Here is a 13,560-nt window from a genome sequence, read left to right on the forward strand (position 1 = left end):
TCAAAGAAGTTGAGTGGGTAAGAGTGATACGTATGCGCCATTAGCCCAATAGCAAATGTACATGACATGTGTTCTATCTCGGAAATCATTCGAAATAGGTCATACATCCCTATGAAGTTTAATGATTCAACGAGCGTTCCCGTCATATCCAGGAATATTAACCAGTCGTGCTGGAACACTCTGTAGAAAATCTAGTGGCACTCTAGCACACAGGGTGTATAAAAAAAACCTACAAACACAAACAGATATTTTTTAAATTTTATTTATTTGCTTTTGACCATCGCCATACAGCCGTCCATCACGTTTACGAAGTATCTTTTGTGGTGTCACCGCCAGACACCACACTTGCTAGGTGGTAGCCTTTAAATAGGCCGCGGTCCGTTAGTATACGTCGGACCCGCGTGTCGCCACTATCAGTGATTGCAGACCGAGCGCCGCCACACGGCAGGTCTAGAGAGACGTCCTAGCACTCGCCCCCAGTTGTACAGCCGACTTTGCTAGCGATGGTACACTGACAAATTACGCTCTCATTTGCCGAGACGATAGTTAGCATAGCCTTCAGCTACGTCATTTGCTACGACCTAGCAAGGCGCCATTATCAATTGCTATTTATCTTGTGATGCATGTACCGTCAGACCGATGTTCACCAATTATGGATTAAAGTTAAGTATTCCCCCAGCTACGTACGTTCTTTGCTACTATAACTTACTTTACCTGTTCCAGACCTCACGCCAGCCTGCGTGAGCTTAAACGCGTGCCTTTCGGCTTCCTCTCATAGTGACTTGGCTGTCTTGCCAAGTCACAACATCTTTCGTATTGGTTATTTAGCTATACACTTCATAAATAGCCAAATGTTACTCGTAAAGTGTTTAGATCATAATAATAATAATAAATGAAACATCACAAATAAAAAATCCACACATGTCCGCAGTGGCTCTAGATAGTGGCTGAACATCACTTTTAAAACTAGGGCACCCTTTTGGGTTGACAACAAGGCTGCGGCCGACGTTGGAAGAGGAATCTTTGCATTAACCAGTGGGCGGGTAAAGAATTTTAGTGCGTCTTGTGTGGTATACGGAGATGGTACATGATTCGTGTCTCCTTCTTCATTGTATAAATCTCGTAACTGAGTTTCCTTCAGCCCTATTCGGAACAAGAGAATTGGGGGTCTGCCATGATTTACGCACGTGCTGTGCTGTGAATCGTCTGCTCCTAATCCAATCAGTAAACCGAAGGAATAACTCTAGTTTAGGTTCCAGTTGGCCATATTGAACATCTTTTGATATCCCATTACGTCTACCAGTTGTCTCTCGCTTTTTCAATGATTAAACTCCGCATTTCATAAGGCAGTCTATCGGATTTCACCTAACTTCATTGTTCGTTCCGTTAAGTTGTCTGCTGTTTCATTATGAAAGATGCTACTACGCTCTGGAACCCAAAAGAAATTTGTTACTATTCCTGCTTGCTTATTTGTATCGTTTTTTGAAAATAATGTCTGTAACTATAGGCGAAACGCTCTTGTGCCATATTGTTTTTCAAAGCTCTTTAGTACACTTAGGCAGTCGGTTAACATCACCATACCGCTTAGTGTGCTAGATCTGCAGTGTTTTACTGTTTCACTAACTGCAATGGATTCCGCGTAATAGATTGCCTCCTTAGGTAGAGAATATAGGGCTTAATAATTTTCTGTAGGATTGTAAGTTGCACATCCTACTTTATCGCTGTGGATGGTCTTTGATCCATTCGTGTAAATCTGCATCGAATTCAGAAATATAGTACTGAGAAAAATGTTGATTTCAGTGTTCAAATTTGAAGAATCTCAGTGCTGTACGATATTATCACAGATTAGTGATTGGATGGGGCTAGAAATTCTGGTTAGCGCAACGTATTTCTGTATTTTATTTTTTAGTGAAGGTCCACTATTCAAGAGATTTCCTAGTCAGTCGCTGTCTTTTATTTCCAGAGAAATAGTTTAATATATTTCGGTGTCTGTCCAATATTTCATTATGTCATGGATTATAGGGTGTCCTGTCTGTGAGATTCTCTTCAAAATTCATTTATTCGAATGTTGTTTCCTTGTGTAGATAGCATGTCTCCAATGCACATCCGAATACAGCGACACTGAAGTTTGTCTAGCTTCGACATCGAAATTCCTGCTACATCGTGGTAAAATAGGCTTCCATAAACCAAGGCGGATCTCACAAGTCTTGTACAAGTTGAGCAGAATTTTCAGGTGGTAACCCCATCATGGTCAAACGTCTTAGAGTAGAAACATGGTTGTTAACACAGATTCTCTTTTCTGAGAACAGAGATTCAATTCCACAGATTAGTTTGAGAGGTTGAGAGGTAAACTGGTTGAAATAAGTTTTCTTTCCAATACTGTGATTTTCACATTTTCAGAAGGCCCAGCTATATATAAGAATACCGAAATCAGGGATCATTTGATCCGTTGAGTGTCAGTTGTTAAAATGCCAGTGTTGTGAAAGAGCACCCTTTCCCTTCCGAAATTCAAATTGGGACTTGGGAAGAACATTATTCCTCTCCATCCGCCATTATAATCTGTTTTAATCATTCCTTCAAGCGCTTTTGCTAAATCGTGAAGATAGTGCTATCGGTCTGTAGGCGGGTTTAGATTATATTTTTAATTTAAGAATAGGAATTAAAATTTGCGTCGTCTATTCCTGAAGTTGTGTACCATACATCCGTATTTCGTTGTACAGCCTTCGTGGGATAGGAGCTGCCTCGGATGGCAAGTTTCGGATCTTTCTATAATTTATTCAGTCAGATCACGGTGGTGCAGTGGGTGAATATTGTAAAGCATTGATCAGTTATTGTTCTGTACAAGGGGTATACAATTCATTCTCTGTTTCACGTTCATGAAAGTAGACCGTTTCGGGTTGAAGCTGACGCAATTCTGTCCAAGAACTGCTCCGACTAAAACATTTGTTTCTCGAAGAATTTAGTATTTTATTTCCCACTTCTTAAATGTCTGATTTTTTGCCAGATTTCAGTCATGCTCGTATCTTTTCGCACCGACTAGGACTAATTAATCCAACTTTGTGTCTTGTGCTTTATTCCAACCTTTTTTTTTTTGCTTCCGTTCGCTGGTAATGTAAAAAATTGAAACGTCGGTGTCTTTTTGTACTGCGATAGAGCTAACCTTCTCCTCGCTAAAGCACTGCAGCATTCGACGGGCACCTACGGGCGGTCGTTCGTCTTTATTGCTGCTTCTTAGGCAATAACATATTTAGATGACCTGCGCGCCACCACTCAGCCCAAAGGCAATTAGTGCTCAAAACTCCTGTCTTCCCGTGCCTACCATATCAGTAACATTAACAGTTTGGAGTCGGAGGTGAATTTCCTAAAGATAACTCTGAAGGCCAGTCACTATGATGGTTCGTCAATAGAGAGGGCCTCCAAAGGAAATGGTATAAATTATTTTGATAAAAAGGAGACGAACTGTATTCACAGGCTGTTAAGATTAGCGTTTGTGTTGAAATTTACTGACTGTATAATCAAAATTCTTCGAAAAAGCGATATATAACTTTTCGGTGAGAACAGAGTAAATGACTTTTTCCGACGCAAAACGAACATACCTGACCACATACACAGTGCCGGATTCTACGGAGAGACATTTGGCTGCGACGAAGTATACACAGGCGACATTGGGAGAACAATAAGCGAACAGGTCAAATGGTTCAAATGGCTCTGAGCACTATGGGACTTAACTACTGTGGTCATCAGTCCTCTAGAACTTAGAACTACTTAAATCTAATTAACCTAAGGACATCACACACATCCATGTCCGAGGCAGGATTCGAACCTGCGACCGTAGCGGTCACGCGGTTCCAGACTGTAGCGCCTATAACCGCACGGCCACTCCGGCCGGCAACGAACAGGTCAGTTAAGGTTGTAATTGCGTCCCTTTAGGTTAAGCGTGTTGCATACGTTACCTCAAATTTTACGTATGCGATCAGTGCGTTTCTAGATTTTCCTAAAAACCGGAAGTGGTAAACCGTGTAGAAACTGAGTTAGAATATGTAAAGGGCGGCGTAACGTACGCAACGTTTTTGGTCTACGTAGTGATTCTCCTTCTGCCTGTTCCTTAAGCATAAGCAACATTTATATCAAGATTGAACTTGTTAATTTTCAAGTCTGGGTTTATTCGAAAAGGGTTGATTTGTAGCTTGAATCAGAGGGATGTTGTAGAAAAAATAAGACTTTGTTGAACTTATATAAAACATGTTTCCGTTACTAAAACAACTTTCGCAGTTATCAATAATAGCACGAAATTGTTGTCTTTGATCATAATGAAGAATGTTCTGTTGGGTACAAAATAACAATAATTATATATTTTGTTATGTTTGTGTATGTAAACTTTAATTACATCAAAAATAATTACCGTGATTACATAAAAGTGCAGAAGGTAAGCTACCAACTAACTTTTATTACTTATAAAGTGCAATTTATATTCTGTAAGGATATATAATATACAATGGATTAACACCGAATGATGTGTGGTTCTAATTTTGTGCAAAACAAACCAAAAAGCATAGAAAAGTCGCCAGTTCCCAGTTTCTCTCTGCAACATTCATTCGTGTTTCTTTTCCTACCAAATGTATCAATACACCGGCAATGCTACCAATTACTACGTCATTTAAGTAGTGTACCAAAACTACTGAATTGTAGTTTTGTAGAGCGCTGCTCAAATTCTGTGTTGTCCTCTTGTCAGTGTTTTCCATACATTCCTTCCTTGCCGGTTCTACGGGTCCTCATTCCTTACCTTTCATGTGATGTTGATGATATGCACGATCATAATAAATCTGTTGTCAAAATTATGTAGGAATGGAAAAAAAATGTAACAGCAGCAAGGCTCGATCCACAGCAGCAAGGCTCGATCCACAGACCTTGGGGCTTATTAAACTCAGCGCTTACGGACTTGTTGAGTATTAGCGCCCATACTTAGCATATAAGTACACGTAAAACCTTCAAACTGTATTTTCTCGAAAACGATTGAGATTTGCGTCATCTTGATTTCAAATACTGAAATCGTAGTCCTGCCGTGCGCACCGTGTCAATATGAATACAATCGGCGAAGCGGCGTCCGTATGGTGAAGTCAAATGACTGCTATACTGACTTTCGGCCCACTCTATACGGGGTGTCCCATTTTAATCAGTACCAGCCGATATCTCTGGAGCGCCACAATTCTGCAAAAAAAGGTCTCTCGTAAAAGTTGTAAGGTTAGAAGTGGCTCATGGGATGGTTACCTCGAAATGACCCTGAACCCTGTTTTCAAGGTCAAACCAATGTCAAGTTCATGTTCGCAAATGGCAACCCTTATTTTTTATTCCATATTCGTATTCTACGTGAAAAATGTGCATTGTTTGTAGGGAACATTTTTTTCGAAAAACCAATGGTTTTTATTCTCTGCCATAATGGCTATGTTTGTGAACCGTGACTGTTTGGGATAATTATTTATTTGTAATTTCTTTTTTATTTTGTGTTTAATCAAACACAATACAACGCTTTTCGAACGTGTTCTGTTCATCTTCAGGCGTTTATACATACATACAGAGAAATGTTGCTTCAAAATAAACAGTCTTAAACTAGATTAATCTAGAACCCTTTGTCGATTGTTTGTTACTGTAGCGGCTGGTGTGGCATGTGGGGGGGGGGGGGGAGGGGGCAGGAGGGCGGCAGTGGGTGGCTAGAAATCGAAATCAGTGATGTCTTCTGCTGGTTTCCTTCCTTGTGGTTGACTATGCATGATATCACAGCCTGTATAGGAAGCAGATAGATTTGCATCAAACGCGAGAACAAAGCGAGATCGGGAATATTTTTTAATGAAATCTTGTATGGTTTCTGAACTCTGTCCACTTGTGAAATTTTCATGAACTTGAAACGGCCTTGAAATTATTCAGTAGGAATTAACCTGAAAGCAAATACCGTCCTCATTAGCGGAACCCAATGTGCACCACGTGGAGGTTGCCCAGCGGACTTTACTCACCGTTAGCCCTGAAGAGGGCTGACTAACATGGTTCTCACTGGAAATTTACGATCTCAGATGCTCGATCAACTGCCCATTTTGCCTAATGCGCATCGGCACTCTGTTCGAAACTGCTCTCGACATCAATGTCTCATGGCTAATTGCCTGGAAAGGAGCCACAATACTTTCTCTCATATCTTCTGGCATCGTTGGGGGAGTGGAGTACACCTTCTGCTTCACAGCTCCCTGTAAGAAGAAGTCCAATGGTGTTAAGTGTGGCAATGTTGACGGGAATTCACGAACTGCAATGCCTATACCAATCCATCGATTCGGGTAAGTTGCATTAAGGTACGCCGCTAAAGATCCACACCGTTCGACTCGTCAGATTCAGCGAATGGATGGCGTGCCTCGATCAACAGTTCCACCCATATCGCTTACATGTCACCCAAGCAGTTGAGCTTGGGGATACTGAGGGACACTTGGCATTTTGTCAATGGGCCGAACGCAAATACGTTGTGATCCGTTTTTCTTCGCATGCAGACGAGGCAAACTTCATGGGAGGAGTCAATGTCCATAACGCACACTACTGGGCGGAAGCAAATCCTCGCTGGTAACGAGATAATCGAACACATAGATAGTGGTAAATGAATGATTGTGCGGGCATGGTTGGAGATAACGTGATAGGACCTTTTTATATGGAAAAACGTTGAACGGCTTGCGCTATCATCATATTCTCCAGAATCTGGTGCTTTTTGCTAGAAAATATCCTCCTAGACATAAGAGCACGTATGTGGTTTCACCATGACGGCGCCCCTGCACATTAGGCCTTACCTGTCAGAAGGTACCTTAATGCAACTTACCCGAATCGATGGATTGGTATCAGTAGTGCAGTTCGTGAATTCCCGCCAAGATCGCCAGACTTAACACCATTGGACTTCTTCTTATAGGTAACTGTGAAGCAGAAGGTGTACTCCACTCCCCCAACGATGCCAAAAGATACCAGAGCAAGGATTGTGGCGGCTTTCCAGGCAATCACCCATCAGACATTGAATGATATCGAGACCAGTTTCCGAAAGAGAGTGCAAACGTGCATTAGGCAAAATGGGCAGGTGATCGAGCATCTGAGATCGTAGACTCCCAGCGAGAACCATGTTAATCAGCCCTTCTCAGGGCTAACGGTGTGCGAAGTCCGCTGGGCAACCTCCACGTGTTGCACATTCAGTTCCTCAAATGCCGACGGTATTTGCTTTCAGGTTAATCTCTACTGAAAAATTTCAAGGCCATTTCAAGTTCACGAAAATTTCACAAGAGGACAGAGTTCAGAAACCATACAAGATTTTCATTGAAAATTTTTCCCAGTCTCCCTTTGTTGTCGAGATATTGGTAACCTGGGAAAGTTACAATGAAGTGTCCCCTGGATACAAACCATTGCTTTCGAAAAAATGTTCCGTACAAACAATGCGTATTTTTTCACGTAGAATACGAATGTGGAATAAAAAAATAGTGGTTACCATTTGCAAAAATGAATTTGACCGTGGTTTGACCTTGAAAACAAGGGTCAAGGTCATTTCGAGGTAACCATTCCATGACCCATTTCCAACCTTACAACTTTTACTAGAGGCCTTTCTTGCAGAATTGTGCCGCTCCAGAGATATCGGCCAGTATATATTAAAATGGGACATCCTGTATATTGCGCAATATATTGAACTAACAACGTCCGCTGCTTCTCTCGCGTTGGCTTTATTGTCTGCACAGATTTTTTTTTTGTTTTCCTTTAATTAAATTTTTATGTCGTTCACGAATTGCAACATATTATAAACTTTACACGTTAATTAAGGCCATAGAAGCGTACTCGTTTCCGAATTTACTTCTGACCAAAAAGCGATTCTGGCAGCTAGAATCGGAGATCTTTAATTCTGCATTTTGAGTCCTTGTGGTGATACACTATGTGATAAAAACTATCCGGACACCTGGCTGAAAATGACTTCGCTCGTAAAATAAGTTCTTGGCGCCCTCCAACGGTAATACTGGAATTCAATTCAGTTTTGGCCCACCCTTAGTCTTGATGACAGCTTCCACTCTCGCAGGCATATCTTCAATCAGGTGCTGGAAGGTTTCTTGGGGAATGGCAGTCCATTCTTCACGGAGTGCTGCACTGAGAAGAGGTATCAACGTCGGTCGGTGAGGCCTGACAAGAAATCGGCGTTATAAAACACCCCAAAGATGTTGAATAGGATTCAGGTCAGGACTCTGTGCAGACCAGTCCATTACAGGAGTGCTATTGTCGTGTAATCGCTCCGCCACAGGCCGTGCATTATGAACGTGCTCGATTGTGTTGAAAGATGCAGTCGCCATCCTCGAATTGCTCTTAAACAGTGGGAAGCAAGAACGTGCTTAAAACATCAATGTAACCTGTGCTGTGACAGTGCCACGCAAAACAACAAGGGGTGCAAGCCCCCTCCACGAAAAACACGACCACACCATAACACCACCGCCACCGAATTCTACTGTTGGCACTACACAAGCTGGCAAATGAAGTTTACCGGGCATTCGCCATACCCACACGCTGCCATCGGATCGCCACATCGTGTACCGTGATTCGTCATTCCGCACAACGTTTTTCCACTGTTCAGTCGTCCAACGTTTACGCTCCTTACACCAAGCGAGTCATCGTTTGGCCATTACCGGCATGATGTGTGTCTTATGAGCAGCCGCTCGACATTGAAATCCAAGTTTTCTCACCTGTCTCCTAACTGTCATAGTACTTGTAGTTTGGAGTTTTCATTGTGTGTGTTGGTCTGGATAGGTGTCTGCCTATTACACATTACGACCATCTTCAACTGTTGGCAGTCTCAATCAGTCAATAGACGCGGTCGGCCTGTACGCTTTTGTGCTGTATATGTCCCTTCACGTTACCACTTCACTATGACATCGGAAACAGTGGACCTAGGGATGTGTAGGAGTGTGGAAATCTCGCATATAGACGCATGACACAAGTGACACGTAATCACCTGACCACATTCGAAGTCGGGAGTTACACGGAGCGTCCCATTCTGCTCTTTCACAATCTCTAATGAATAGTGAGGTCGCTGATATGGAGTACCTGTCAGTAGATGGCAGCACAATGCACCTAATATGAAAAACGTTAGTTTTTGGGGGTGTCCGGATACTTTTGACCACATGTGTCTGGGGGCGACCGCATAATTTATGATCACATAGTGTATTTCCATAGAAACTTTCATCTCCTAACACATATTTACTTTGAAGTCAAATACAAAATTTCCTAGATTTAGATTTAAAAATGTTCTAATTTCGTAAAAAGTTTCATCCCCTATTTCACCCTCTTAGGTATTGAATTTTGAAAAACACTGAAATACATAATTTCTCATTTGTAACCGTAAAGTCAAATATCAATATTTTCATACATTTAGCGCTAAAAATACTTTATTAGGACTTCAGTAACGATTTATTTTCCAAAAGAACTGTCACCCCCTATTGTTGGCAACGGCCTTGCCGCAGTGGATGCACCGGTTCCCGTGAGATCAACGACGTTAAGCGGTGTCGGGCGTCGTCGGCACTTGGATGGCTGTCCACCCAGGCCGCCATTTTTCGGGGTGCACTCAGCCTCGTGATGCCAATTGAGGAGCTACTCCACCGAATAGTAGCGGCTTCGGTCAAGAATGCCGTCATAACGACCGGGAGAGCGGTGTGCTGACCCCACGCCCCTCCTATCCGCATCCTCCACTGAGGATGACACGGCGGTTGGATGGTGCCGGTAGGCCACTCGTGGCCTGAAGATGGAGTACCCCCTATTGTTACCTTAGTGGTTGAATTAGCAAAAATTGTATATCATCTATATTAATTTCCGACAAAGAGTTCAAATACCAAATTACGTAGTTCTGGATTTAAAAGTGCCTTAGTGGCGACATATTTTCAAAAAGCTTTCATTCCTTCACAATTCCTTACTAAACGATGCCTAGACTGTCTCCAAATTTCGAGTTTATATACTTAGTGTTTTGGGCTTGGCGATGATTACTCAGTGAATCAGCCCTATTCCATTCCCTTAGGGGTTAAATTTCCAAAAACACTGAAACACGAACTTTTTTATTTCTAACCCAAAAATCAAATACCAATTTTCATAGATGTAGCTTTAAAAACGCTTTAGTAGTTCTGTAATGATGATCTTTTTGTAAAAAAAAAAAAAAATCACCAACTATTTCGTCGGAATAGCGGCTAAATTTCGAAACATATTGAAACACGTATTTCTTTATTTCTGACCGAGCAACCAAACACCAATTTTTGTATCTCTAGATTCGAAATTGCATTAATAGTGACATATTTAAAAAAAACCATTCATCCTCTATTTCACGTACTTGGGTTTGGAATTTCGAAAAATCCCTTCTTAAACGACGCATACAGTATAAGATCAACACCTTCCGCAAATTTCAAATTTCTATGCTTAGTGGTTTGGGCTGGGCGATGGTGAGTGAGTGAGTCAGTAAGTCAGTCGAGACATTGACTTTTACACTGAGGTGACAAAAAGTCGGGGGACACCGACACGCACGTATACGCGATGGCGGCAGTATCGCGTACGCAAGGTGTGGAAGGTCAGTGCCTCGGCAGAGCTGTCGCTTGCACTCAGGTGATCCGTGTGAAAAGGTTTCCGACGTGATTACAGCCGCACGACGGAATTTGACAGACTATGAACGCAGAATGGTAACTACAGCTAGATGCGTGGGACATTAAATTTCGTAAATCGTTAGGGAATTCAGTATTTCGAGATCCACAGTTTCAAGAGTGTGGCGAAAATAAGAAATTTCAGGCGTTGCTTCTCACCACGGACAACACAGTGACCGACTGCCTCGACTAAACGACCGAGAGCAGCGGCGTTGGCGTAGAGTTGTCAGTGCTAACAGACAAGCAACACTGCGTGAAACAACCGCAGAAATCAGTATAGGACATGGAGACGAACGTGTCCGTTAGAACACTGTGGCGATATCTGGCGTTAATGTGCTGTGGTAGCGAGTGTCTTTGCTAAGGCACAACGCCGTCTGCAGCGCCTCTCCTGGGGTCAGTTGGACCCTAGATTGGTCAAATGAGTACAGATAGCAGTTGTTAAGAGCTGGTGATAGGGTTCGATTGTGGTGCATAACCCATGAAGTCATGGACCCAGTTTGTGAACGACGCACTGTGCACGTTTTTTCATAATGCTGTGATCTGTGTTTACATGGAATAGGCTGGGTCTACTGGTCCAACTGAACCGATAAGTAACTGGAAACGGTTACTTTCTGCTACTTGGAGACCAAACAACTACAGAATATGTGGATGATAATGTGCCATATCACTGGGTCACGACTGTTCGTGATTGGTTTGAAAACATTCTGGACAGTCCGACCGAATGGTTTGGCCACCTAGACTGCCAGGAATTAACCCATAGAACATTTATGGGACACAGTCGAGAGGTCAGTTGGAAACCCAGTTCTAAGCAAAGAAGGGAAAGCAGAAAGGTGGAAAGAGTATATAGAGGGTCTATACAAGGGCAATGTACTTGAGGACAATATTATGGAAATGGAAGAGGATGTAGATGAAGATGAAATGGGAGATACAATACTGCGTGAAGAGTTTGACAGAGCACTGAAAGACCTGAGTCGATACAAGGCCCCGGGAGTAAACAACATTCCATTAGAACTAATGACAGCCTTGGGAGACACAGTCCTGACAAAACTCTACCATCTGGTGAGCAAGATGTATGAGACAGGCGAAATACCCTCAGACTTCAAGAAGAATATAATAATTCCAATCCCAAAGAAAGCAGGTGTTGAGAGGTGTGAAAATTACCGAACTATCAGATTAATAAGCCACGGCTGCAAAATACGAACACGAATTCTTTACAGACGATTGGAAAAATTGGAAGAAGCCGACCTTGGGGAAGGTCAGTTTGGATTCCGTAGAAATGTTGGAACACATGAGAAAATACAGACCCTACGATTTATCTTAGAAAATAGATTAAGGAAATGCAAACCCATGTTTCTAGCATTTGTAGACATAGAGAAAGCTTTTGACAATGTTGACTGGAATTCTCTCTTTCAAATTCTGAAGGTGGCAGGGGTAAAATACAGGGAGCGAAATGCTATTTACAATTTGTACAGGAACCAGATGGCAGTTATAAGAGCCGAGGAACATGAAAGGAAAGCAGTGATTGGGAAGGGAGTGAGACAGGGTTGTAGCCTCTCCCCCATGTTATTCAATCAGTATATTGAGCAAACAGTAAAGGAAACAAAAATTCGGAGTAGTTATTAAAATCCATGGAGAAGAAATAAAAACTTTGAGGTTCGCCGATGACATTGTAATTCTGTCAGAAACAGCAAAGGACTTGGAAGAGCAGTTGAAGGGAATGGACAATTTCTTGAAAGGAGGATATAAGATGAACATTAACAAAAGCAAAACGAGGATAATGGAATGTAGTCGAATTAAGTCGGGTGATGCGGAGGGAATTAGATTAGGAAATGAGACACTTAAAGTAGTAAAGGAGTTTAGCTCTTTGGGGAGCAAAACAACTGATGGTGGTCGTACTAGAGAGGATATAAAATGTAGACTGGCAATGGCGAGGAAAGCGTTTCTGAAGAAGAGAAATTTGTTAACATCGAGTATAAATTTAGATGTCAGGAAGCCGTTTCTGAAAGTATATGTATGGAGTGTGGCCATGTATGGAAGTGAAACATGGACGATGAACAGTTTGGACAAGAAGAGAATAGAAGCTTTCGAAATGTGGTGCTACAGAAGAATGCTGAAGATTAGATAGGTAGATCACATAACTAATGAGGAGGTATTGAATAGGATTTGGGAGAAGTTTGTGGCACAACTTGACTAGAAGAAGGGATCGGTTGATAGGACATGTTCTGAGGCATCAAGGGATCACCAATATAGTATTTGAGAGCAGCGTGGAGGGTAAAAATCGTAGAGGGAGACCAAGAGACGAGTACACTAAGCGGATTCAGAAGGATGTAGGTTGCAATAGGTGCTGGGAGACGAAGAAGCTTGCACAGGATAGAGTAGCATGGAGAGCTGCATCAAACCAGTCTCAGGACTTAAGACAACAACAAACAAAAAAAAAAAAAAAACAAAAAAAGGTTCAAATGGCTCTGAGCACTATGGGACTTAACATCTATGGTCATCAGTCCCCTAGAACTTAGAACTACTTAAGCCGAACTAACCTAAGGACATCACACAACACCCAGTCATCAACAGGCAGAGAAAATCCCTGACCCCGCCGGGAATCGAACTCGGGCGCGGGAAGCGAGAAAACAACAACATCGAGAGGTCAGTTTGTGCACAACATTCTGCACTGGCAACGCTTCCGCAGCTATGAACGGCTATAGAGGCAGCACGGCCCAGTATTTTTGAGGCAATTGCAACGACTTGTTGAATCGGAGGCACGTCGAGTTGGTGCACTACGCCAGGCAGAAGATGGTCCGGCGCGATGTTAGGAGGCGTCCCACGGCTTTTGTCACCTCAGTATACTGCGGAAGCCGGAAATACCGATCTCCGACAGTCAGCATCATCGCCCCCCAAT

At 42.4% G+C, this 13,560-nt stretch overlaps 1 protein-coding gene across 1 annotated transcript in view; it reads left to right on the forward strand.

Moving 5' to 3' along the window:
• The window catches only part of LOC126418878 (lysocardiolipin acyltransferase 1-like), a 353,082-nt gene that overhangs the window by 188,802 nt on the left and 150,720 nt on the right, over positions 1-13,560 (forward strand). The gene's annotated exons all lie outside the window — the stretch shown is intronic.

The sequence above is a fragment of the Schistocerca serialis genome, chromosome 9, assembly GCF_023864345.2.
Source record: "Schistocerca serialis cubense isolate TAMUIC-IGC-003099 chromosome 9, iqSchSeri2.2, whole genome shotgun sequence".
Classification (NCBI taxonomy): Eukaryota; Metazoa; Arthropoda; class Insecta; order Orthoptera; family Acrididae; genus Schistocerca; species Schistocerca serialis.